This window comes from Orcinus orca, chromosome 13 (assembly GCF_937001465.1).
Source record: "Orcinus orca chromosome 13, mOrcOrc1.1, whole genome shotgun sequence".
Taxonomy (NCBI): Eukaryota; Metazoa; Chordata; class Mammalia; order Artiodactyla; family Delphinidae; genus Orcinus; species Orcinus orca.
Window position 1 is genome coordinate 34,294,884 of NC_064571.1, and position 26,971 is coordinate 34,321,854.

The following is a 26,971-nucleotide window of genomic DNA, read 5'->3' on the forward strand; positions in this document are numbered from 1 at the left end:
TTAGGGAACAGTGCCAGCTAAATCATAAAAATGGTCCCTGTTCTTTCCAATGCAGAAAAATGTCCCCTCTCCTGATTTACCAGCCATATGGCTCTGATTCTCTTAGCATTTACACAACCTTGTAATGCTAACCTTTTGCTGTGTATTTGTCTACCCAACTATAATAGAAACATCTTGAGGGCAGGAACTATACCTTTTGACATTCTCAGAGCCTGGCATGGCACCCAGTAGATATTTGTGGGTTGGTTGGTATCCTGACATCCTGTGTTTTCTAACCCCTACTCAGTTCTATTAGTCAGAAACCTCTAAGTTGCAAGTGACAGAAACCTAACTCAAACTAATGTAAGCTACAAGGTCACTGAAAGTTTATCACTGGAACCCCATCTTGCCTTCTCCCTGCCTTCTATTGTCTCTAATTTCTACACTTTGATTCTTTTTTTTTTTTTTTTGGAGGAAGGCAGAGGGAGATTTTTTATTTTTAATATTTATTTATTTTGTTGTGTTGGGTCTTAGTTGCGGCAGGTGGGCTCCTTAGTTGTGGCATGCATGTGGGATCTAGTTCCCAGAACAGAGATCGAACCCAGGCCCCCTGCACTGGGAGTGTGGAGTCTTAACAACTGCGCCACCAGGGAAGTCCCCTACATTGATTCATTCTTGATTTAATTCTTTTCTGCTTGTAGCAAAGATAGCTAGCTCTGGGCAGCTCAACTCCAGATTTATTTTGCTCTCACAATTTCTGATCAATCTCAGAGAAAAAAGAGGATGTGTATTTCCTGAAAGCTCTGGTTCCAGTCCTTGGATGACGATGATTGGTCAGATTTGGGCTGGGGTCCCTCCTCTGAAACACTCTGTGGCCAGGGCTTGGGGTGCTCTGTATTTGTCATCACACCTGTGATGGGAGAATCAGGGCTGGGTGGTAGCCAGCCCATCAGACCAGACGGTCAGTGCTCACAGGGCACAGCAGGCATTTCCTGCGACAGCTGACTCAGCAGTGAAGGAGAGGCGACTTGGGGGTCTCAAAGGAGGGAGTGTAAGGCAAGGAATGAAAGGGAAGGAATCTGCTCTTTTACTGAATACCCAATGAATACTAAGCAGTGGCTCTTTACAGGTTCTGATCTCGTTTGATCCTCCCAACTGGTCAGTAAGGCAAGTAGGATAATTTCAAGTTTAAAGAAGGGGAATCAAAGCTTGGATAGGTTAGGTTGAAGACGAAGGTAGGATTCAAATCCAGGATATTTGACTTCAAAGGCCCCGTGCTTTCCTTTAACCCGGGTTTCTCGGCTTCAGCTCTATTGACATTTAGGACCAGGAAGTCTTTGCAGGGAAGCCTGTCTTGTACACTGCAGGATGGTTAACAGGATCCCTGGCCTCTACCCACCAGGTGCCAGTAGCACTCCTCACCCAGTTGTGACAACCAGCGATGTCTCCAGACATTGCCAAATGGCCCTTGGGGGGCAAAATTGTCCCAGTTGAGAACCAGTGTTCTAAACCATGCAGCTGAGCTAATTCGAAGTTGTACTGCCTAAAAATCCATGACCTGCAATTGGGAAACACCACTGGAGTTCATGTCTTTACATTTTCACATGCTTTTGTGTGTTTTAGAAAACTGTAGCACTCACATGAGTGATCTCTGAAATCCAGTCGGAGACAGTAAATGGTTTGTCCTGTGAAGTAATTTTGGGTGTCATTGGCTTACGGAAATGTGTCTTCATTTGGAACTCCCTTCCAGGAATCAGTTGCAGAGTCAGACAGAGCTTCTAATATTAAGTAAAGAGAAAAGGTGGTAAGTTGCAAAGTGTTCCGCTCTGACACAGTCTAGGTAAAAATCAAAGTGGGGACGGGCTGTGCTGTAACTGTCCCCAGGAGCCACTTGGCATGTGTACCAGGTTCTGTTTCTGAGAGCAGCCAGGCCGCCCTGTCTATGTGGAGAGAGGGTAGCGAGCAGGGCCTGGGTGAGCAGAGCCTGGAAGAGGAACTTGGCATGGCCCCTGCTTACTTCATCCCGCCTGCCAGTCTGAGGCGATCTGTAAGGCTGTGTTTGGTGCCAGGGACCGGCTGGGAAAGGGGAAGTAAATTCAAACAAAAGAATGCCCCTGAAGTGTCTGAAAAGAGGCGTTTAGCACCATTCTTTCAGTGCTCTCAACCAGACGGAAGGTGCAAAAATTGAAAAAGCAGCCACAATCACTGTGGAGAACGGTTTTGTGGATCCAGCACAGTGATATTATCACATCTATTTGTTGGACAAAGGACTTCATTGTATCACAAAATAAAACATGTTTCTCCTTCCAGTTCCTGCTTTGTGACATGTCTTCAAAAATGAGCTTACAAAGGAGCGGCCTGGAAACTTGGCAAAGGTGATTTTTAGACAAGCGCCTTCCAAAATATCTGATTAAAAGGGTTTTCAGACTGTTTTCCTGGCCTGCTGTGCAATTTGCAAACAATCCCCTTTTTTGGTCAGTTGGGGGTGAAGGATTGAGGAAAGTCTTTGAAACTCATTTCTGACATTTATAGACAAACCTCTTCCAAGTTCGTTAGTTTTCAGCACGGGCAGCAACTGAACAGGCTTGCCATTAATTATGGAGTTCACATCAGGGTCCCCAAACATCCCAGAGGGTCTAGTTCCAGGGTTGTTTTCTGCTCTTTCTCCCTCTCTTCCATTCTGGATCCTTCATGGACACCTTCCAGTGTCCTGGTGAATTCTAATTAATGGTTAGATTCTTTATCTTTAGGGTTTCATCAGATTCTCAGATTTCCCAGACACTGAAACACTCTACATGACCTGAAGGTGGAATTAATTCTCCTCAGTAAAAATCTAGACAAGGAATTCTCCCCAGCCAAGAAATCCAGAGTCAGGATGTAAGGCCAATTTCCCATGAGTGTAAAACTGCATAGCTTATTTCAAAAGGTTACATATTGTATGAGTCCATTTACATAACATTCTCAAAATGACAAAATTATAGAGATGGGGAGCTGATCAGTGGTTGCCAGGGATTAGGTAAGGGAAGAAGGGTGTGACTTTAAAGGGATTGCATAGAGAATTCCTTTGTAGTGACAGAACAGGTTTATATCTTGATAGGGGTGGTGGTTACACAGGTCTACACATGGAATAAAATGTCACAGGATTATACAGGAATATACATACCAAAAAAAAAAAAAAAAGTCCACACAAAAACTGGTGAAATTTGAAGAAAGTCTGTTGTCCTGTTAATTGTATCGTCCCAATGTTGATTTCCTGGTTTTGAAAATGTACTATAGATATATAAGATGTCTGTAGAAGCTGGGTGATGGGTACACAGAACCTCCCTGTACTCTTTTTACAAGTTCTCATGAGTGTATAATTATTTAAAAATAAAAGGTAAAAAGATGAAAAAAACCCCACCCCAAACTGTATGTCTTTATAGCATCTACCATTGTAGAGATGAGATGACCCATAGTAGGTGATTAAGAAATGAATGAGATGAATTACTGAATAAATGAAAGATCTTCTGCATTATATTAATGGAAATTTAAAAGAATCATGACAATAGATGACGTTTTTTAGTACATGACAATAGATGACATTTTTGAGTACTTGATATGTGTCAGGCATTGTGCTAAGGATTTTAAGCATTATCTCATTTAATCCTCATAGGAACTTTATGAAAAAAATTGCTCGTTTAAAAGATAATTCTACATATTTGGTACAAGTGTAAAGAAAAACAAGAAAATTATGAAAGACCAAAAAATCAGGATATTAGTTAACACTGATGAGTTGGAAGAGCAATACTGTCATGAGATGGGGAGGTGGGTGTGTGGAGACACGACAGAGGTTATGTGGATATTTGTTGTATCATTAGTTTTATTGTTTTATTTTATTTTTTGTTGAAGTATAGTTGATTTACAGTGTTGTGTTAGTTTTTGGTATACAGCAAAGTGATTCATGTATATATACATACATACATTTTCATATTCTTTTCTATTATGATTTATTACAGGATATTAAATATAGTTCCATGTGCTATACAGTAGATGCTTGTTTATCTATTTTATATATAGTAGTTTGTATCTGTTAATCCCAAACTCCTAATTTATCCCCCCCTTTCCCCTTTGGTAACCATCAGTTTGTTTTCTATGTCTGTGAGTCTGTTTCTATTTTGTAAATAAGTTCATTTGTATCATATTTTATTTTATTATTATTTTTTAATTTACTTTATTTTATTTTTGGCTGTGTTGGGTCTTCGTTGCTGCGCGCGGGCTTTCTTTAGTTGCGGCGAGTGGGGGCTACTCTTCGTTGCTGTGCGCAGGCTTCTCCTGGCAGTGGCTTCTCTTGTTGCAGATCACAGGCTCTAGGCGCGCGGGCTTCAGTAGTTGTGGCATGTGGGCTTAGATGCTCCACGGCACCTGGGATCTTCCCAGACCAGGGCTTGAAGCTGTGTGCCCTGAATTGGCAGGCGGATTCTTAACCATTGCACTAGCAGGGAAGCCCCTGTATCATATTTTAGATTCCACATATAATGGTATTTGTCTTTCTCTTTCTGACTTACTTCACTTAGTATGATAATCTCTAGGTCCATCCATGTTGCTGCAAATGGCTTATTTCATTCATATTTATGGCTGAGCAATATTCCATTGTATGTGTGTGTATTTATCACATCTTCTTTATCTATTCATCTGTTGATGGACATTTAGGTTGCTTCCATGTCTTGCCTATTGTAAATAGTGCTTTTATGAACAATGGGGTGCATGTATCTTTTCTTTTTTTTAAAATAATTTTTATTGGAGTAGAGTTGATTTACAATGTGGTGTTAGTTTCAGGTGTACAACGAAGTGAATCAGTTATACATATACATATATCCACTCTCTTTTAGGTTCTTTTCCCGTATAGGTCATTACAGAGTATTGAGTAGAGTTCCCTGTGCTATACAGTAGTTCCTTATTAGTTATCTATTTTATATCTAGTAGTGTATATGTCTCAATCCCATGCATGTATCTTTTCAAATTAGTGTTTTCTCCTGATATATGCCCAGTAGTGGGATTGCTGGATCATGTGGCAGCTCTATTTTTAGTTTTTTAAGGAACCTCCATACTGCTTTCCATAGTGGCTGTACCAATTTACATTTCCACCAACAATGTAGAAGGGTTCCCTCTTCTCCACATCCTCTCCAGCATTTTCATTAGTTTTAAAGTTGTGCATATTTTATATATATATTCTTATAGATGTGTTATATTTATACATGGTAAATTAGGTGAGGAAGATATGTAAATATGAAAGCAAAACAAAAAAGAACCAAGGGCGATTGGTGTGACAGGAGTGGTTTTATTGAGAAGGGCAGACCAACCAGAGATTATTTGCTCCCAGTGAGACAGGCTGGGACCCGGAACCCTTTGCTGCGGTACTGCAGTGTTTGTACATGGACACACCTATCCTTGAGCAACAAAATACAAAGAAACTGTATGGGACTAAAAATAACTGCATGCATGCACAGTTGAGGCAAATTCTGGACAAAAGATACAAAGAGACCAAAAAACCCAACTGCCGCTTTTGAAGAGCCTGGAGCAAAAACAGGTGTTGGGAGCAAAAGCAGGGTACTGAACATGCCCCCTGCACACAACACCAGCAGAGGGGTGGGCAAAACACCTAAGCCACCCCTGTGGCCAGGGTCTGCAAGTTTGGCTACATACTGTCAAGGTGGCCACAAAGAAGCTTACGCTGAATTGCATTCCCACCACAATGTATGTTTATCCATTTTATCACATTCTTTGCATAAATACAATCAATCTTTAAAAATTTTGCCATTCTGAGAGGAAAAAGTGTTTCAGTATATTGCTTTAATATTCACTTCTGTGATTTCTAGTGAGGTTGAATATCCTTTCTTATTTGCCATGTGTGTTTCTTCTGTTAATTACCTAATCGTACCTGGTTTCCTTTTTAGAAAAATTGTTCTTACCGATTTGTGGGCACTCTTTATGAATGGATAGTGACTTTATTATGGTGCAAATCTTTCTTCTTGGTTTATTGCTTTTCTTTGAAGTATGTTTATGGTGTTGTTTGCCTTAGACATGCTTTAAATTTGTGAGTCATCAAATCAGTACCTTTTCCTTTTATGATTCATACATTTTATGTTTTGCTTAGGAAAACATTATAAAGATTATAAAGTTCTGATCTCAAACTTTCTTCTGGTAACTTTTTAATATTAAGATTTTTAATCTAACCAGGATTTATTCTTGCATATAGTGTAAGGTAAGAACCTAATTTTATACCTTTTTGCCAATTGGATAACCATTTGTCCTAATATCATCTATTATCTAGTTCACTCTTTTGTGGTCATATACTAAATTTGCATTTGGTTTTGAACCTGTGTATTCTATTTCATTGTTTAGTATCATGTGAATATCACCCTATAAAATACCGACATTTCTCACCTCGGACATTTTTTGCGCACTTGTGAATTTTAGATTCACCTTTTCAACAAGTTCCCTGTTGATGTTCTGACTGGCATGTCTCTGAGTTTATAAATTAATTATGGGAGAATTGATATTTTACAAAATTTAGTCTTCCCATTCATCTGGAAAAAATTTTTTTTAGTATCTCAGTAAAATAGTTTTCTTCACAAAGTTTGTGCATCTTTTTATTTGGTTATTTCTAGGTATTTCATAGTTTTTTTCCTCTGGGGATTTTGAAATTTCATTGCAATTTCTATTAGATTGTTTTTTTGAAGTACAAAGCTACTGATTTTTTAAAATGTTAATCTTATAATTGGCTGCCTTACTGAGCCTTCTTATTAGTTCTCTATGTTTTTTGGTTTATTTAGTTAAAAAAAATAGATAATCACGTCAACTGACAATAATGGCGGTTCTGTCTCTTTTTCTCCAATACTTATGAGGTTTTTTTTTTTTTAAACATCTTTATTGGAGTATAATTGCTTTACAATGGTATGTTAGTTTCTGCTTTATAACAAAGTGAATCAGCTATACATATACATATATCCCCATATCTCCTCCCTCTTGCATCTCCCTCCCACCTCCTACTTATGAGTTTTACCCACCTTCCTTATCTAATTGTATTTATTGAAACTTCCAGAATAATGTTGTGTAGCATCTTTCCCTGTTTTGAGTTTTAATCAAATGCCTCTACTATTTCACCCTAAAGTATGATGTTTTCTGTAACTCCTATTATCAAATTAAGGGACATTTATTTACTAAGTAAATATAGTGAGTTGCAATAGTAAATCTCCTAAATTGGAACCCTCATTATATTCCCTGAATAAACCCTACATTTTAACGCCATTACATTAAATGCCAAAACCTACTTGGCAATTTTAAATGGTTTATTAGTAAATAGAGGCTTAACTTTAAAATAATCATAGTAATAATAAAAACAGGAAAAAAGAATTCAAATGTTTTCAACAAACATAGGAGGAGGCAAAGGGAAAGAGTGGATGAAAGCATGATAAGCATCTTGCTTTGTTTCAAGAGCTTGTATGTACAAATTATTTTTCAAGTTTAAAAGTTTAATAAAACTTTTAATTAAAACATTTTAAATACATGTGTTCAGTGTATTTAAAATGTGTTCAGTGTACATTTAATCTTGAGAAAAGTGGAAATAGAACATGTTATTTTTAAACCACTAGAGCAAAAAAGGAAACAAAAAACTTCTTTAATCAGCAAAAATTAAAGATGAAGGAAAAAGAAGAAACAATGCAATGATAGCTCATAGGAAAAAAGGTAACAGGAATGGAAACAGTTATCAGTTATCAAATATCAGGTAATAAAATAAAGGTGGTTATATTAAAATAGCCTATTAAATGTAGAGACAGATTGAGTTAGAGAATAAATTTCAGTTATTTGATGTACACAAGAGACACACACACAAAAGTGACACAGAAAAACTGAAAATAAGCAACTTATAACCAAAAAAAGATAGAGAGGTCAGTATTTCTAGAAAAATAGATTCCAATATGAAAGCCATTATATGGCTAAAGAGGGACATAACATGTTGTTGAAAGATACAGTCCATTAGGAAGTTAAAATCATTATGAACTATTGAGGACATTTCATATTCATTTAATATAATATTCATGCACTCTCCCAGATTTCTTAGCCCCTTGCAGTTAAATGTGCTATAAACTAGTTCTGACCAGCAGGCTCTAACTAGTGCCACTAGTTAGAGTGCCACTTCCAAGCCAGGTATTTAAGAACTGGGGTGCGACTTCCACTGCTGTCTTACAAATTGCTTAAGGCTAACAACCATGCTATTTAAATGTACTTAGCATTAACTATACTTTATTTTTATCTACCACTATTTTTTAAAACAATCCTTTCTCTTTCTTAGATTCATTTTCCATCTTAATATTGTCTATACTTATATAATCTGTTCAGAAAAGCTTTCTGAATTTTAAAACATCTGAGGACTCATGTGTATGAAAATGTCTTTATTTGGCCCTGACACTTAAATGATAGTTAATTTGAGAATTCTTGGTTCATAATTAATGGTATTTCGTGAGAACTTTGAAGACATTGCTCCACGGCGCTCTAGAGCCTAGTTACAGAGGAGAAGCCTTATGCCAGGCAGATTCTTGTTCTTCTGAACATAACCTTTTTTTACCCTCTCTATTGATTATTTAAAATTTTCTCTTAAATGCTGGAGTTCAGAGATTCCTCCAGACATGCTGAAATTATTTCTTTTTTCCCTTTTCCTTTCCTCCCTCCTTCCTTCTTTCCTTTTCACCTTCCCTTCACTCTGTCAACTATTGATTTCCATTGAATGTTTGACAATACTTCATGGCACTTCATATTTTTAGGTGAGTGCATATAAATAGACAGAATTGACAGCTCAGATATGTTTTTTTTCTAGTGCAAATGGAAATCCCTGTTTCTCTTGACGATCACTACGCTTCTGGTGGGTGGTGTTGGTGCTCGTTCTGGACTGAAGAACACTTATGGGTCCTGGTAGGCTAGACATCCCTTTAGGGCAACCAGTAGTTTGTCTTCAGATGAAGGTTAGGATCTTCCCTTGAGGTAGCCCAAAATATTTAGGGAATTGCTTTGTTCCAGCCCCAGTATCTACTCTGAGGCTCCTGTGTCAAAATTCCCAGAGTCCAGAGCTGCACTTGAGGTCAAAGCCAGCACCAGGCACTCTACCTGGGCAGGAACACCATTCCTCCACTCTTAAAACATTGCCCAGGCCTATCACCTATTCCTTCTTCTATCCCTACTGCCTCTGATCATTTGATTGTTTTAGAGTTCTTTCTTGGAGGACTTCTTATTTCCTTTCTGGAAGTCTGGATTCTTTAGATCTGTTTCCATCTGCTTTTTCTAGAAGCTTCTCAAGGTTCTGATTTGCTAGTGGCAACTCTCGGTTTTTCAGCTCTGCTAAAATTTATTTTGTTTGCACATTTCCTCATGTCCATGGAATTTGGAGAATGTGACCAGGCAAACACTTTTCTTCAGTCAGCCATTTGAAACCTTCATTTGGTCTTCCTCACTCAAATAAGTCTGAGATCATTTTTCTGGACAAGCCACCTCCAAAATATTCTGCTTTGTAATAAAGGATCAGGCAGCTAGAGTTACAGAAGAAAACTAAGTTATTATCCCCAACCCCAGATTAAAATAGCCTTATTGTCCAGAAAATAGACAAAAATAAAAAAGAAAATTAAAAAAATCGAAAATCCTACCAACGTATTCATGTTAAAATTTGATGTGAATAGTTTTGAGTTGTTTATATACACACAGAAAAGTACTTTTCTCCATAAACGGAGGTTGTAATTTCCAATACAACTAATATTTATCATGCACTTAGTATATATCTCAGGTACTTTGCTGAGATTTTTTATTATTTTATTTTTACTTTATTTTATCTAGTCAGTTTTCTCACTCATCCTTCTAACAGCCCTTCACACTTGAGATTATTATTAATCCCTCTTTTGATGCTCATTGAGGGTAAGTCGCTTGCCCACATTCATCTACTACTTTTAAGCACTACATTCTACTACTACCTAATATGTATATTGTTTTGTAACCAGTTTTGGAAAACAAATCCATGGATGCCTTTTCACATCAATAACTATGTATCTATATCATAAATGGAAATTGCTCCATAAGATAATATCTTATGTATATTTTCTAATTTATTTTTCCAGAATAAACAGTGCAGTATTGCAAACTATGCACCAAATTGTATCAAACACTTACCATGAGTCAGGCATTGTGTTGGGCGCTGGAGATAAGTAAGACATGGTCTCTGACCACATGGGGTTTACATTCTAGCGTGGGGCCTACACAATTACAAATGATGACACAAAAGGCTGTTTAATTACAAATGTGATCATATGATATCACTTATGTGGAATCTAAAAAAAATGATACAAATGATTTCTTACATGATTAAAAGGGCTTTATAGTATTAATAAAAATTCAATAATAAAGTCTATTTACCTTTAAAAACAGTGCCTATGATATGTGGACTGTAAAAATATCTTTAAACTGATTTCTAGTTGCATTTTACTATAATCAGAAAAAATATTCTGCATGATATTCTTTGAAATTTGTTAGATTTGTTTTATGGATAAGAACATAATCTTGTTTTGCAAATGATCTATGTAATCTATAATGATATACTCTAGAGTTTTGGCTTATAGTATTATAACCATGATAATTTCATCAAGTTTGCTAGTTGTGTTATTCAAATCTTCCACATACTTACTGATTTTTTTTTTTTGGTATTCTAGATTAATCAATTACTTATAAAGCTGTGTTGAACTTTCTCACTATAATCTGGATTTGTTTATTGGTCAAATAAAACTGTACTACTATTTTTAAAAATGTGAGAGATACTAGATCCTAGTGTAGGCTCAGCTTGCGAGCTGGTCTGACCTGGGAGGTGTGAGCAGCCATCTCTGAGGAACTGACGTAGCAGAGGGAAGTTTTACTCTTACTTGTTGGGCCTTTGGTGGGCTTTCTGACTCTATAGCTTAGTCTGCAAGATGGCGTTAAGTAGAATCCAATCTCAGAAGCCTTTGAGAACATACTAACCTAAGGACATTCTTACTAAGAATCCCTGGGATTAAAATCTCCTTGCTGTGCACAAATCATCTGAATGAATTAAACATGCAATTGAAAGGCTCATCTTGTGCTACTCGAATGCTTGGCTGTACCAGAAATAAAATGAAATCATTTTCTCTTTCAAATAAATATTATATACTGTGGGCCTCACTGGTTCCATTAGCACTATCCAGTTGCACAGAGGTGATTATATTATTTATGACACATGCAGATACTAAGAGGCTCCTTCAACTTAAGGCAGATAAGCACTGTAAGATCATTTCCATCTTGACTCAACCACCCACTATTACTAGAGACCTCTCTCTCCTTCTAAAACCTATAGACTGGTGGTTGTTTTTGAGACTCCAGAGCAAGCAGCCATTTTCAAAGGATGTTTGCTTGCTCAAAATAGACCATCATGACACTGGTATGAGAATGCTTTGTTGTACTCTAGTTGGGTCATGATTTTGTTTGCAGGTGACCTTTCTTAAGCACTCAGGGTGTGTTGTCAGTAAATAAAATGCCTGTCAAATTAGTCACTGACCCTGCAATAAATTCTGAAAAGCTACAAAGGGAACCCAGTTAAGAAAGTCCATATCATCTTCCTCTACAATATGATAAAAATGGAAAGAACAGATGTACATGTGGCCAACAAGCACATGAAAAGTTGCTCAATATCACAGTTATTAGAGAAATGCAAATCAAAACTACAATGAGGTACCACCTCACACCAGTCAGAGTGGCCATCATCAAAAATCTACAAATAATAAATGCTAGAGGGAGTGTGGAGAAAAGGGAACCCTCCTACACTGTTGGTGGGAATGTAAATTGTGCAGCCACTATGGAGAACAGTATGGAGTGTCCTAAAAAAAACTAAAAATGGAGTTACCGTATGATCTAGCAATCCCACTCCTGGGCATATACCCGGAAAAGACAAAAACTCTAATTCAAAAAGATGCACACACCCCAATGTTCATAGCAGCACTATTTACAACAGCCAACACATGGAAGCAACCTAAGTGTCCATCAACAGATGAATGGTTAAAGAAGATGTGGTATATATATACGATCAAATACTACTCAGCCATAAAAAAGAATTAAATAATGCCATTTCAGCAACATGGATAGATGTTGAGATTATCATACTAAGTGAAGTAAGTCAGATAAAGGCAAATATATGCCATCACTTATATGTGGAATCTAAAAAAATAATACAAATGAACTTGTTTACAAAACAGAAACGCACTCACAGACATAGAAAACAAACATATGGTCACTAAAGGGGAAAGGGTGGGGGAGGGATAAAACAGAGTATGGGATTAACAGATACACAGTACTATATATAAAATAGATAAATAGAATGGAAGGAATAGTTACTATTCACCGAGCATGCACAATATATCATGGACTTCACACACATTTCTAACCTTCCGAGGAAATTGGGGATCAATGATGTTAAATGATTTGCTTAATGCTGCTTTGTAAAAAGTAGAGCTAGGATTTGAATACAGATCTTTCCTGCATCAAACATAAGCTTTTCTTACCTGGGGTGGTTTTAAAAAAATGGCTGCAAAATCTTGACTCTTTTAACGTTGAGCAGTTCGTCTACATGCCCTCCCTTTAAATCTGGGTGGGCTTGGACTGCTGCCACCAGTAGACTACAACGTAAGTGATGCTATGTGACTTTTGAAGCTGGGTCACAGAAGGCCATGAGCTTCTGCTTTATTTGCTGGAACATTTGGAACCCTGAGCCACCAGGTAAGAAGTCTTCTATTCAGATGCCACCATGCTAGGTAGACGCCCAAAACACATGGAGTAGCCATATTTGTAAGCATCACAGCTATAGTTGACAGTTCTGGCTAAGCCCAAACTTTGAGACATCCCAGTCCAGGTGCTAGACATGCAACTGAAGCTCTAGATCATTCCAGTCCTCATCATTCAATTACCTCCAAAAGTTCAAATCTTCCCTGCTGAATCTCAGACACTGTGAATCACGGGTAGATCATCCTCATCATGCCCTGTCCAAATTTCTTTTTTTTTTTTTTTTTTGCGGTACACGGGCCTCTCACTGCTGTGGCCTCTCCCGTTGTGGAGCAGAGGCTCCGGACGTGCAGGCTCAGCAGCCATGGCTCACGGGCCCAGCCGCTCCACGGCATGTGGGATCTTCCTGGACCGGGGCACGAACCCGTGTCCCCTGCATCGGCAGGCGGACTCTCAACCACTGCGCCATCAGGGAAGCCCCTGTCCAAATTTCTGACCACAGAATCCTGAGCATAATAAAATCTTTGTTGTTTTATACCACTGAATTTGGGGTGATTTACTGTTCAGCAGTATTTTGCAGAATCGGGACGGATCTTTGGTGTCTACTAAGCTACCTTCTACCTAATAACCAGAATCTCACCTATTTCTAGTTGAGAGGTTACACACTGGTGGTTAATGGCTAAATCTGGCATTCAAAAGGGTTTTGTTTGGCTCTCAGAATTATGAGATTTAACAATGATTAAATTTTACATGAAACCTGAATTTCCAGCTTCTCTGGGAAAATCAGAAGATCTGGAGACACTGGGCTGGCATCGTGGTAAGAAAACAGTCCTGTGTTTCTGCGTAGCAGCTACCTCCTTCACGTGGGCCTTTGCTCCAAGTGTTAGAGTCCTCAGCACTCACGATTGCATTACTGGCCTTCCTGCCTGCCTGCTTACTGTGAGCATTTGTATTTGTAGACTTGAGAGACAGATGATCTTACAGCCTGTTTTTGAGTGTTGAAAAGTGCTTAAGAATTATTGTTTCTTCCACTTTTATCTTCTAAAATTCAAGTTCAGTTTGCATTATCATAATCTATTTTGCATGTTTAGTAATTATAGTGATGACTGGAATACCTTTTAATGCTATAAAATAGTACAGTTTAAAATAAACATTAAATCCCAAATCTTATATTTAATCATCCATCTGTCGTGATAAAGATGCTTCCATCTTTATGGAAGTCAGAAGTCAGCTAACTGTTTAATTAGGGAAAAAACCCCTCTATCTTGCCCTCAGCTTTGAAAAAGAAGGCTATCCTTCAATTGTGGACTTAATGTCGACTCTATTTAGGACTTATGAATGGATTTGTTTTGGGGGAAGACCCTTCTTTACCAGAGCCCTTTCTGGAAGAGAATTTGGATTTTGGCATGGATCCATCCCTCTGTGGTTCCTGAGTTGAAACCCAGCTCTTTTGTGTAGCCATGATAAGTCATTTGATTTAGGAGAGACATCAGGGAAAGTAGCAGCTATTTACTTTGCTAGGGTTAGTAGAATACTAATGTGACTGCTTGCTAAGAGTCTGAAGGGGGAAGAGGAAGAGAAAAAGAATTTTCATATTTACTGAACACTTAACTCAGACCAGAGCAGACTAACCCATATATTTTTTCATTGGCAGTCTGACAGAAGGAAATGTCTTAAATTTTTTTTTCAGTTAAACTTCAAGATTAAAGAACAGGGGAAGTGATTACCAAGGGAAGTTGTGGAAACTCTTTGTCTAGAGACGTTTAATAAAAAACAAAGCTTTCTAGACAGGAGAAATCATTCCAACTTTGGAGTGGGGCAGAGGCAGGCAATAAGGAAGGCCAAGGAAAACTTGATGACCTTTTGAAAACTCCATTAAAGCTTTAATAGCTGTTGTATATTTTGATCAGTGGCCACAGACCCATAGCAGAAGGCTTTAACAAATTTGACTTGAAATTGGGTGTGTATTGGATGGTCATTACTTATTACAGCTAATAGGTGTTTACTGTTAGCATTGTGTTCTTATGAGGCTAATGCAATTTTGACACCCACCCATGGCTTCAGATTATGTCTTTGGCCCTGTTCAGCATGATGTAAATCGCAAAGGGGACTGTCTACCTCATAGGCAAAGTGACACATAACAACGCAATGGTTTTGGCTTCTGACTTTTACATTTAGGTTTCACATCTTAGGAGAACTGTTGAAGTCAGTACATGGATACTTGCTGAGAGGGGTTCCAACAAGGAGCCATGGGTGCTGATTATGATAGTGATTTTGGTCATTAGAAATCAGCATTGAATGACTAACTCCAGAAAGTCATGGAGGGACACACAATGACACAAACTCTGTCCAGGAAACAAGCATTCCATTTTCTAGTATTCCAAAAACTGAAACAGTAATACAACTTTCTTCCCATTTAGTGGCTATGTGAATCTTCTTCCTTCCTTTCAAAGAAATGTTAATCCAGTCCTTTACATCTGATGACTAATGCCTGTCCCACTGTGGTGGATGCTGTGATGTACTTGCTTTCTTCAGGAATGAAAAGCTTCATTCCCCAGTCTGTGGGACCATTACTAGCAGAAACTCCCCAGCTGCCAGCCCCCTCCTGGTTTGCCTTGGTAGAAGAAAACCACACCCAAAGTTACCATCCTTCCAGGGGTAATACATATCACATCCAATCACTGATCAAAGTCAGGATATACAAAATTCCCCAAAACCACCCTCATTCCTGACACTAATTCCAGAGTTTGGGCATCTCTAGGACTACTCTCAATTTTAATAATTCACTAGAAAGACTCACAGAACTCACTGAAATCTGTTATGATCATGGTTACAGTTTATTACAATGAAAGGATACAGATTGAAATCATCCATGGTAGAGACTCACAGGATAGAGTCCAGGAAAGTTCCACTCATGGAGCTTCCAGTCATCCTCTCCCAGGGGAATTGCAGACAGCACTAAATTCCCTAGCAACAATATGTGACAAAATCCATGGAGTATTGCCAGCCAGGTAAGCACACCTGAGCCTTAGTGTCCAGAGTTTTTATTTGGGGTTCAATCACATGGACATGGTTGACTGCCCACATGGCTGACATCAGTCTCCAACTTCACTAGAGATCAAGCTGATACCTGTGACCCAATAAACCTACCATAAATCACATTGTGAAACTATCTACTGTGGCCCAAGGCTCTTAGGTAAATAAAAACACTTTTACCAGGCAGGACATTCCAAGGGCTTAGTTATGACCTTCCAGGAGCTTGGGACAAAGGCAAGACTTATCTTTGGACCAGGTTACTTTTTTTACTACACAGGACATAAAGACTCCCTCCCTCAACCTGGGACAATTTTGAAGGGTCATACTAGTTTCAGAGCTCACTGGAGGGTGAGCTGAATCCTCCTTTGAGGTTGCAGTGTGGCACGACTTGTGCCTCTACCCAATCCTGTTTTCCTCCCTTCGCTTCCACAGGTGTTAATTCCAAGCTCGCTTCCTAGTAATTCACCAGCATGCTATTCTCCAGCTCAGGATCCACTTCCAAGGGAACCCAGCTTGCAACCGTTGGTGCCACAAGTGGTCAAGAAAGCAGATGCTGGAGTGAGATTTTAGAGCTGGATCACTTGCTGCCCAGTTGCCAATAAAGAGTCCATCACCAGCAGAAGGTAAACAGTTAACTCCTGGCACAAATAACAACATAGCAGTGCCACAGTTAAAAGTTTCACTGGCAGTGTATTAGAATTGCATGCTGGTGGAAAAGAATGCAGGTGCTGAGAAATACTGGGGCAGTATTAACTATAAGAAGATGGAACTGTGTGTCTATTGTTATCTGATGTTCTGGAAAAAGATAATAAGAAGCAAATGATTAATCAGCAATTAAAAGCTAAGTGTGAAACCTAGAGGGCCTTCATGGTAGCATATAAATAGGCTTTTATCTCTTTCTGGGGATGGTAAAGGGAGGCAGCACTAGGGTGACCAACTATCCTAGTTTGTTTGGGACTCAGGAGGTTCCCATTATGTGGGGCATTCAGGTTTCAAACCAGGAAAGCCCAGGATGACTGAGATAAGTTGGTCATCCTAAGTGATAAAGAAAAACGGACCAGGCCCAGTGATGCACTGGCAGAAATGATTGCCAGTCTTCAAGATCTAAAGATGCAAGATATTTCCCATCATATTCCCATTGAATTCATCAGACTGACACCTGAGAAATCCAGACAAATCCTGGAGACTGGTAGTAGACTACTGCAAACTCACCCAAGTAGTAGCTCTGATTTCTACTGTGGTCTTTTAAAAAATAAATAAATAAATAAATAAATAAATAAATTTATTTATTTATTTTTGGTTGTGTTGGGTCTTCATTGCTGAGTGCGGGCTTCCTGTAGTTGCAGTGAGTGGGGGCTACTCTTTGTTGCAGTACGTGGGCTTCTCATTGTAGTGGCTTCTCTCATTGTGGAGCATGGGCTGTAGGTGGGTGGGCTTCAGTAATTGTGGCATGTGGGCTCAGTAGTTGTGGTGCATGGGCTTAGTTGCTCCACAGCATGTGGGATCTTCCTGGACCAGGGATCAAACCCATGTCCCCTACATTGGTAAGCATATTCTTAACCACTGTGCCACCAGGGAAGTCCCTACTGTGGTATTTTTTGCCGAAGCAGATCAACACAACCTTGGGTACAAGGTATGAGAGGTCATTCATCTGTCAATTGCGTTCTTTTCTGGTCTTCTCAAAAATGATCAGAAACAGCTGCTATTCACTTGCAATGGACAGCAGTGTCCATTTCCAGTCTCACCCTAGAACTATGTTAATGCTCCTACTCTCTGATATAGGATAGTCAAAAGAGACCTGGGCTGTTTGGTGGAAAGAGTACTGATTAAGGTGTGTTCAATCTGAATTGTATAGCTGAAGGTCAGATAACTTTTTAATAGAGCTGTGGGAAGATGGATCAGCTGCATCCTGAGGAACAGAAATTTCCTTCACTGAGAGAGTCCTAGCATGAACTAGCTGCCTTTTGTCATGGCCGTTACAGAAAGGAGCCATGTTTCTGATGGAGGTAGTTGGAACTGTCCACCATAAGATTCTCTGATTTGGAAATAGAGGGTGAGGAAGAGTGAAGTCGGTGAGGTTGGGATGTAAACTTTGCAAGAACACCTGCAGGTGGTTATTTTGAGTCAGGAGCCAAGAAGTAATCAAGTTCCCATCATCTAATGGCATGTACTTAAACACAGTGGAGATGGTATATTTGTCAGAAAAGAGGCAATCTCTTGGAAGTCTACTTTAAGAACATTTCATCCTCTTCTGGTTGTCTCTTGTTGAAAGCTCTTTATAACCTAATAGCATTTTGGCTTTATCTCTTATTCCATTTACTGCTGTGGTGACCCGTTCAGTACAGATTTCCAGCAATTTCATGGGTGCAACTCTCAGGATAGTGCTATGCTCCTAACTGTGCATCTTTTCCACTGCTGCAGGACAGGGTTCTTTAGGAATTGCTTGGCTCTCATGCATGTGGATGGGCCAACTCTTGACCAATGGACAGTAGGAGCTGATGGAGCAATGCTTCTTTAGTGGACAACATGGGCATCACACATGATCCCACAGGACCCAGTACCCAGTCTCATGTAACAGGGGCTAACTCAATAATTCATCCTTATGTTGTCTCTTTCTTCTTCTTTCTTTCCTGTTGCTTCCCACTTCTGCCTCTTGAGATCACACCCCCAGAGAAACAACTCGCATGCAAGCCTTTGTCTCAGGCTCTGCTTTGGGGGAAATGCAGCCTATATGCTGTAACATGATAGATAGGTGCTCCCAGCCAGATGTTACCTGGAACTACCTTGTTAGCATAGAGTCTCCACTGTGTGTGTGTGTCCTTCTCTGTCCTCACTTGTTTTCTAAGCTACATAAAACAAGGCAAAGGAGGTCAAGCTTCATTTGGGGCAAGACATACGTTTGAGGAATAATAGCAGTGAACAGTTTTTGGATTGGTCTTTATCTGCCAAGCACTGTTCTAAGCGGTTTATATACATGACCTAACTTTTACTAAATCCTATGGGGGAGGCACTATTATCATTCCTATTTATACACAGGGAAATGGAGGCTGAGAGAATTTTAGTAACTTTAAGTGGCTTGGCTGGGGAATGGCGAAGCTGATCTGATTCCATTGTCTGATGTCAGAGCAGAGCTTTTAAATACTAGAAATCCCAAGATGCAAATCAATATTAGGCTCTGTGTGGGTGATGAATGGGGTTTGATTACCAACATTTAACGTGCAAGCATTAGCACGGGATTGTACACCAAGCTGATTTTTCTCAGGGAGCCTGGAGAGAGTGGCCAGACTCCAGCAGGAGAAGTGGAAGGTCTCCTTCACCAGGCAGGTGAGGGTCAGCAGAACGGGGCCATTTAACTTCTTATTTGGCTTTATCTGATGGCTGGAAAAGGGTGAACTTTGTGATATTTATTTATGGTTATATATAATGCTTATGATTATTTATGATATTTGTAAATAGACGGCTCTGCTTGGTAATTTATGGCTGTATCTTGGGCTTTTCATCATAGAGATGGCCTTAAAAATAATTTTAGTCTGTCATTAGAGGACAAATAGATGGTGTTTGTCATGTCAGGTTTCAAGTAGGAATGGCTGGTGACACCTGGGAAAGAAAAAAAATAGGATTAGGTAATTTACAAAAGTGCTTCATTTTTCAAAACCTTCTCACTTTCCTCACTTTTTCATGTTGTACCAAAATAGAATGTTTGTCTTAATTAGAAGAAACAGGTCATGACTCTGAAGGCAAACAGATCCATTATTCTTCAAGAAATGCTCTAATCCTCCAGCCTGAGGTCAGGCTGTGTGGATAAGGGGTACACTGGGGGAAGGGACTTTTTATTTAAACTGCTGCTGAGCAAATATTTCCTTCTCCCCATCACAATCAGCTTCCAAAGCAACCCATAGATGTCTTTCTGAAGAGTATACACAGAACCCAGACCCCAGGCCCAGCCCTGGAACACCTGCTAGGGCTGAAGTATTTTAGGGTCCTTTGATGACAGCAGTCATTCATACCATATCTGCTCCCCAGAAGGAGGCTCAGCCTAACAAGTGAAGGTGGGGTTTCCTTGCAATTGACTTCTGCAAAACGAAATAGTCATTCATGCATCCCCAAGTTTGTAATATGCATGTAAAATTTTGTCACATAATGTGGAGTTATTTGCATGAACCAACTTTATTAGTTACCTGGGACTCTGGCCCCAGGTGAGAACAAAAAGAGAACCACAGTGACAGGAACTATAACTAAGGGATTCTGTGTCCTCTGGCAACTTCTGGAGGCTTTCTGAGCATGCACTAAGATCGACAGGTGATTCAAAGATGAACCAGATACAGATCATGCCTTCCAGAAGCTCACAGACTAATGAAGGAGGGTGCTAACAAATATACCTTAAATGACTAAAGCATGAGATAGAAAGAGTCAAATTTCATCACAGGGAGAGTGCTAGAGGAGCTTAAGAATGAGATTACTTCCAACTGAAAGGATCCAGGAAGACTTTGTAGAATCCTTTGGATTTAACCTTGAAGGGAGGGCTGGATTTGTACGCTCAGGGGTTGGGCTGGGAAGAACTTTCCAGAGGGAGGGTATGGTCTGTGCAAAGGCAGAAGTGTGCAAATGTCAGCATGTGTGTGGGCAGCAGTATGAGAGCAGTGGGGAGTCCAGGGAACTGGGGAAAGGCAGTGGAGGGACTTGCCCAGTGGATGAGGGATTGTTGAGGAGACTTGTAGATAAATTAATCCTTCGTCGATTGAAGCTGCGAATTGTCCAAGGTCACATGGCTAGCAGTTGGCAGTAGGGTGGATTTTGGCCCTGATCTCTTGGTTCTCAGTTCAGTAAGTTTTCTCTTCCTCACTTTGGATTACAAGAAGCTTTTAACTTTGCTTTATTTTTGGCCATCTGTGACAAGTACCTTGAGGAGCCCATTTTGGGAGTTTAAAGGCAACATGGTCCCGAGGGCTTAATCTTGGAACTCTACCAGCTTTGCGAATAGGTTTACTCTTGCTTTCTTTCCACCTTCCCTCACCCATTAGGATACCAGTGGGGCCAAGTCTGAGACAGTCAGGCTTTGGGAACAGGCACGTGGCTGGAGGTATGTGTGTGTGAGAGAGAAAGACGTGTGTACGTGCGTCTCTGCTTGATGTCTCTGTTCTGAGGCTATCTATGAATCACCTTTGGAATTTTGTTCTCTCAACTTGACATGGGCAAAAAGCCAGCACAGAGAAGAATTTTACTTTGCCCTGAAGTGTGTTTATTTCTGGGCTTAGCTGGAGCTCAGGAAACGGGGAGTGTTTCATTGACTAGGAAAGCCCTTTCTTGGGTGTTGGCTGGGTGCTGCTTTAGCAGAGAGATAGAGTCAGAGAATGAAGAACACTCAGACATTGGAAGGGATCTTAGAGGTGACCTGCCAGAAAGCTTTCCACAACAGCACTTGGCTTCCTGACACAGGTTGGGACGTGCCTTTCAGGGCTAGTCTGTTGGTCAACAAATAGCAATTGAGAGCTTAGTATTTGCTGGACGGGGTTGTGGAGAGGAGAGAGTGAGGTCAAGCTAGTCAAGTGCCTAGCACAGTGGAAGCACTTGGTTCAGAAATGGTAGTTTCCGTGGTATGGAGGGTGCTCTGTAGGCTGAGAAAGCCAATGTTCAGTATGTATAACTGATTCACTTTGCTGTACAGCACAAGCTAACACAAGATTGTAAATCAACTATACTCCAATTAAAAAAAAAAAAAGAATATTCTGTGGGTGGGGAGGGGCAGGGGCAGTTTTCCTGGACTTCAGCTCTGCAGATTCCCTTCTCTCTCAAAGCCCATATTTTCAGCTGACATCATCTTTATTTTACAAACTTAGCACCCAGGAAAGCAGCTGGAAGTGCACCAAAACCAAGAGTCAGTTTAATTTTTCTGTTAAACCCTAAGTTTTGAAATTTGTATCTTTGGTGATTATTTTATATGTAATTAATAGTTCTTTCTTTTTTAAAAACTGGCTTTGAATTTAGCATTTGTTTTAGTTTCCTAGGCTAGCTGTAACAAAGGCCACATTCTGAGGTCCCATGTGGATATCAATTTGGGGGGACACTATCCAACCCATTTCAGTATCCATAAAGGGATTTTGGAAAAGAAGGTAGGGTACATAGTGGATGCTGAATTCACATTATTGTCTTCCTTCTGCTTTTTATCTCTCTGAACTTGATTTCCTGGGGTAGCTGGAAAGCAAGGCTCTAAAGAGTTAGGGAGTTAGTGGTAGGAGCTCCCAGGCATATAGGGAATGGGCCAGGAGGGCAGGCAGCATGGTCCTCCAGGTTGGGCAGTGACACTGGCTAGTCAGTTTTGTATTTTATTTATTTATATTTTTGGCTGCATTGGGTCTTTGTTGCAGTGCACGGGCTTCTCATTTCAGTGGCTTCTCTCGTTGCAGAGGCCGGGATCTAGGCACACAGGCTCAGTAGTTGTGGTTCCCAGGCTCTAGAGTGCAGGCTCAGTAGTTGTGGCACATGGGCTTAGTTGCTCTGTGGCATGTGGGATCTTCCTGGACCAGGGATCAAACCCATGTGTCCTGCCTTGACAGGCAGATTCTTAACCACTGTGCCACCGGGGAAGTCCCGACTGATCGGTTTTTGGCCAGACACCACTATGGTTCCTTTAAACCTGTTTAAAAAGAGTTTAAAAAGCCAGATTTCTGGGCTTCCCTGGTGGCGCAGTGGTTGAGAGTCTGCCTGCCGATGCAGGGGACACGGGTTCGTACCCCAGTCTGGGAAGATCCCACATGCCGTGGAGCGGCTGGGCCTGTGAGCCATGGCTGCTGAGCCTACGCGTCCGGAGCCTGTGTTCCGCAACGGGAGAGGCCACAACAGCGAGAGGCCCGCGTACCACAAAAACAAAAACAAAAAAAAACAAACAAAAAAAGCCAGATTTCTGGCTTGGCTCTGACATTTACGACTGATGTAAATTCGAACAGATCACAAAATCTCTCTGAGCCTGTTTCCTCACCTGTGAATTAGGAATAGCAACAATACCTGCCTAGCCTACCTGCAGAGAGTGTAGTAAGGATCAAGGGAGAGGAAGTGTGAAAGGTCCTTGCCCACTTACTGATGATCACCTCAGTGCATCTGAAGTCAGGGTGACCTTTTGAAAACACACATCAAATACTTTCACTTCCTTGTTTTAAACCATCTAATTGCTTCTTCATATTTAGATAAAGCCCAGACTTGTCAGCATAGCTTAAAAGGTCTTGTAGAATCTGGCCCCAACATACATTTTCAGACCCAGATCTCTCTAGAAGTCCTACCTCTCCCAAGTACCCTTCTCTGACTGTTCTAGCCCATACCTGAAAGCTCATTTTCTGGACCACTTATTTCAGCACTTGATTAGACTTTATCTTGAATTATTCTTTGATTCTTTCTTATAGGAAGATCTAATCAAGTGAAATCTGCAGAAGCACAATCAATAAAAACAGAGCACTCTAGTTGAAGTTGGACAGCTTCACCACTCATCTCTTACTTTGGTGTCCCATCCTTGCTCTTTCTCTTCATAAGCTTGGCCTTGTGGAGCACTGTCTGAAAGCCATTTCAGGGACTTTTGTTCAAAATGGCAGAAGTACTCTGTCTCTCCCTCTTTCTCAGATGGCATTAAAATTATAGTAAAGAATTAAAAAAATTATAAACTTATAAAAACTAAAAGTAATAAGTGTATAAGCGGGTAGTGATGGTTCATATATTTCAACAAATCTCTAGAAGGTAGAAAACATTTGGAGAAATAATTGGCTAATAAAACAGAGTAAAGAAAGCTTCAGCACAGGAATGTGTACTTGGGCTTTAGCTAAAGTAGGACGTCTGTTGCCCAAAAGAACTATAGGGAGGCTCTGTCCTTGGAGATAGCATGAATGTCAGTGGGATTGAAAACAGAAGACAAATTGGAGCTTCATGGAACTGTTGACCCCATTCTTGCTATCTTTCCTGTGCAACCCAGAATAGCCCTTGTTCTCAAAGTGAATATCTCTACAGACACTGAACACAGTCTTTGGAAGAAGACTAGTGTGAGGATTACTGCCCCAGACCAAAGCTCTCTTGATTCTGGAACTGAGGAATCTCTAGATGTAATGGATGGTTTCCCACCAGTTCATGTGAAGCAAATCCTGCCAGTTGATAAGCCAAACCCTTATTCACAGAGCTCCTGGTCAGCCATTCTATTGTTTCCTTCTTAAATATGAAAAGATATCTGATGATTGTCAGAGTATTGAGAAAAGCCAGTAACTTGAAAGAGAATGGCTAAGAGAAACAAATAAAAATGAGCCTGGAGGAAAATAATTCAAGGGACAGAGGAGCACTTAAAAAAATAATTAGTTTCCTCAAACGGATTTGAGAAAATTTTGCATCCATTAAACAAGAGAGAATGTTACAAAAAGGAAAAAAGAGATAAAATAAGAAAGATCTTGTGAAACATAAATGATGACTGCCAACAAAATAAATTGATATAAAGATTGGAAGGTGAAGTGAAGGAAATCTTAGGATAAGTGAAGGAAAACTTAGAATAAAAAGAGTGATAGAGAGAGAGAAAGAAAGGAAGGGAGGAGAGATAGAAAGAATTAGAAAAAGAAAAGGTAGGAGGATCAATACAGAAGTAGCTTTCTCTGAATAATAGATTGGCTTTAATAGGAGTTCCTGAATTTACAGAGGAAACCAGAGGAGGGGAAATTATTAAATAAATAAGAAAAGAAAATTACCCAGAACTGGAGGAAGATACAAGTCTTCAGATTATAAGGACCTAAAGTGTTGAATGGAATAAATGAAAAGAGATCTACACCAAGACAAATAATCATAAAATTTTGTTTCATTGGAGTTAAAGAGAAGGTCTTAAAAGTTTCCTGAGAAGAAAAGCAGGCAATTTAGAAAGGAACAAGAGTCACTTAGTCTCTTCAAGCTGCTACGACAAAATACAAGAGACTGGGTGGCTAATAAAAACAAACATTTATTTCTCACAGTTCTGGAGTCTGGAAGCCTAAGATCAAGGTCTTAGTATGGTCACATTCCAGTGAGACCCTTTTCCTGATTCATAGCTGGTCCCTTGTCATTGTATCCTTAAATGGTGGAAGGGGGCTAAAGTCACTAATTCCCTTCATGAGGGCTCCAACTTTCATGAGTTAAGCACCTTCCAAAGTCTCTGCCTCCAAATAACATCACATTGGGCATTAGAATTTCAATATATGAATTTTGAGGGGACACAAACATTCAGACCATAGCAATTAATCTGGCAATTAATTTTAACAGTGATACTGAATGCTAGAAGACATTGAGCAATCCTTTCAAAGTTCTGATTGAATGTGGCTTTTGTTCTAAAATTCTATACCTAGCTAATCTATCAATCAAGTTTGAGGTCAGAATAAAGATCATTTTTTCAAGGACTCAGAAATACTATGACCATGCACATTAGAGAATGTGTTTCAGAAAAAGAAATCAAAGGAGTGAACAAAAAAAAAGAGGAAGCTATGGGAGACAAAGCCTCCAACCCAGAAAAAGCAGCAAACAAAAATCCCATCCTGGCAGCTGGGTCTCAAGTCTAGGGAGAAACTAGTCCCGATGGGAGAGGAAAGACAGGGGATGCTGTGAAAGAGGTCTTGGCCAAGTGGAGGACAGTGGAGCTTATAGGTTAAACTGTATGTTGAGAACTTTGAAAATCATGAGGCTTTTATAATGCTGCAGAAAATAAGAAAAAGGAGAAGTGAATCAGAGACTTCAGGAAGACAATAATAACAGAAGTGTACAAGAAAGGCATTGCCCAAATATAAAGCCAACTCACCTGAGGTATGATTTTGACTAGTTGATGGGATGTGAAGAGGAGAATCCATTTGAATAGATGCCAGAAATGTTACATTATTTTCTGTTTTTCAGTTTTTAACTTTCACTCATACAAATCACGAGGACTTAGCTATGGTTCCAAGCAGAATATAAACATTATGAGTCTTGATAATGTAAACATTACAGGTATAGCTGTCACAGGTTGGGGAATGGAAGAGAAGGAGAAGGAAATAGCTGTGAAAAGTTGACGGAACAAGAAGTGAGGCTTTAGTATGCCACTTGAAGTTGCCGATGTCAAGAGGAAGAACTGAAAATGGAGGTGTAACTAAATTGGGATGAGGAGGGGGAGGGGCAGTAAGGAAGAGGTGGTAGAGGTGACTTAAATTTTCCTCCATCGTAGTGGAAGTCAGTAGATAATATCTAAAGATGGTAAATCAAGAAATTGAGCTATGTATCTAGTATATAGAGATTGGAAAGAACCACCAGGAGAAATAAAAATAGAAATGATTAAAAGTGCTTGCTTCTGGGAAGCAGGACTTGGTGGGGCACAGGAGGGGTCACCAATTTTCAATGTAAGTCTTTTCATATAGTATTTGATTTTTTAAACCATATATATGTATTACTTACACAGCATTAACAAAGACATATATACACACAAAGAAAACTGCTGGATGACCTTTGAAACTTGCTTTTAGCCCTCAATTTCAATTATAATTAGCTGAAATTTCAGCTCAGCGGAATATAACTGTAATTAAAAATCTCAACTGCCTAATGGCAGACAATTAGCTGGAGCTGTCAGGAGCCAAAAAGAATGATGGGCAGCTTGAAGACTTTGCTGTAAGGCTTGACAGCAAACTGCCAAGGATTCCCGCTCCCTGAGTCTGCCTTAGTGTCTTCTAATCCCAAGGAGGCAGCAGGATTTATGGCAGGATCCTTGCCTTTAGATTTCACGGCAGACCGCCTTCAGGTCTTGGCTTCATCAGTTATTGCCTAAGAATCCTTGGGCAAGTTATTTAACCTTTCTGAACTGTCAGCTGCAAAATGGGGATAACACCTACCTCGCAGTGTTATAATAAAGATTGAATAAAATAATGTAAGTACTGATCACAGCATAGTCCCTGGCACACTACAGATATTCAATCAGTGGCAGCTTAGAGAAGAACAGCATTTTACATGGTTGAAACACTGTTCTGGAAAAACACAGGGCTTTTCCGCTTGATAGAATTTGAAACATTGATGTGAAGTCTTCTGTTCTAGACTTTGGAATCCCCTTGTCAGGAATAGCTAATAGACAGCATCTATGTTACCACTCTAACCCATGGCAGACATAACTAATTGATCTCAGTATTCTTTTTTCTCTCTCTCTTTTTTTTTT

At 39.7% G+C, this 26,971-nt stretch overlaps 1 long non-coding RNA gene across 2 annotated transcripts in view; it reads left to right on the forward strand.

Annotated features, from left to right (window-relative positions):
- LOC117195579 (uncharacterized) overlaps positions 1–26,121 on the forward strand; it is a 60,760-nt gene extending 34,639 nt beyond the window's left edge. For both annotated transcript variants that reach the window (XR_004475313.2, XR_004475315.2), the window contains 2 exons: positions 16,249–16,439; positions 25,501–26,121. This is a non-coding gene — a long non-coding RNA (uncharacterized LOC117195579). The remainder of the gene's footprint in view (positions 1–16,248; positions 16,440–25,500) is intronic.
- Positions 26,122–26,971: the final 850 nt, after the last annotated feature.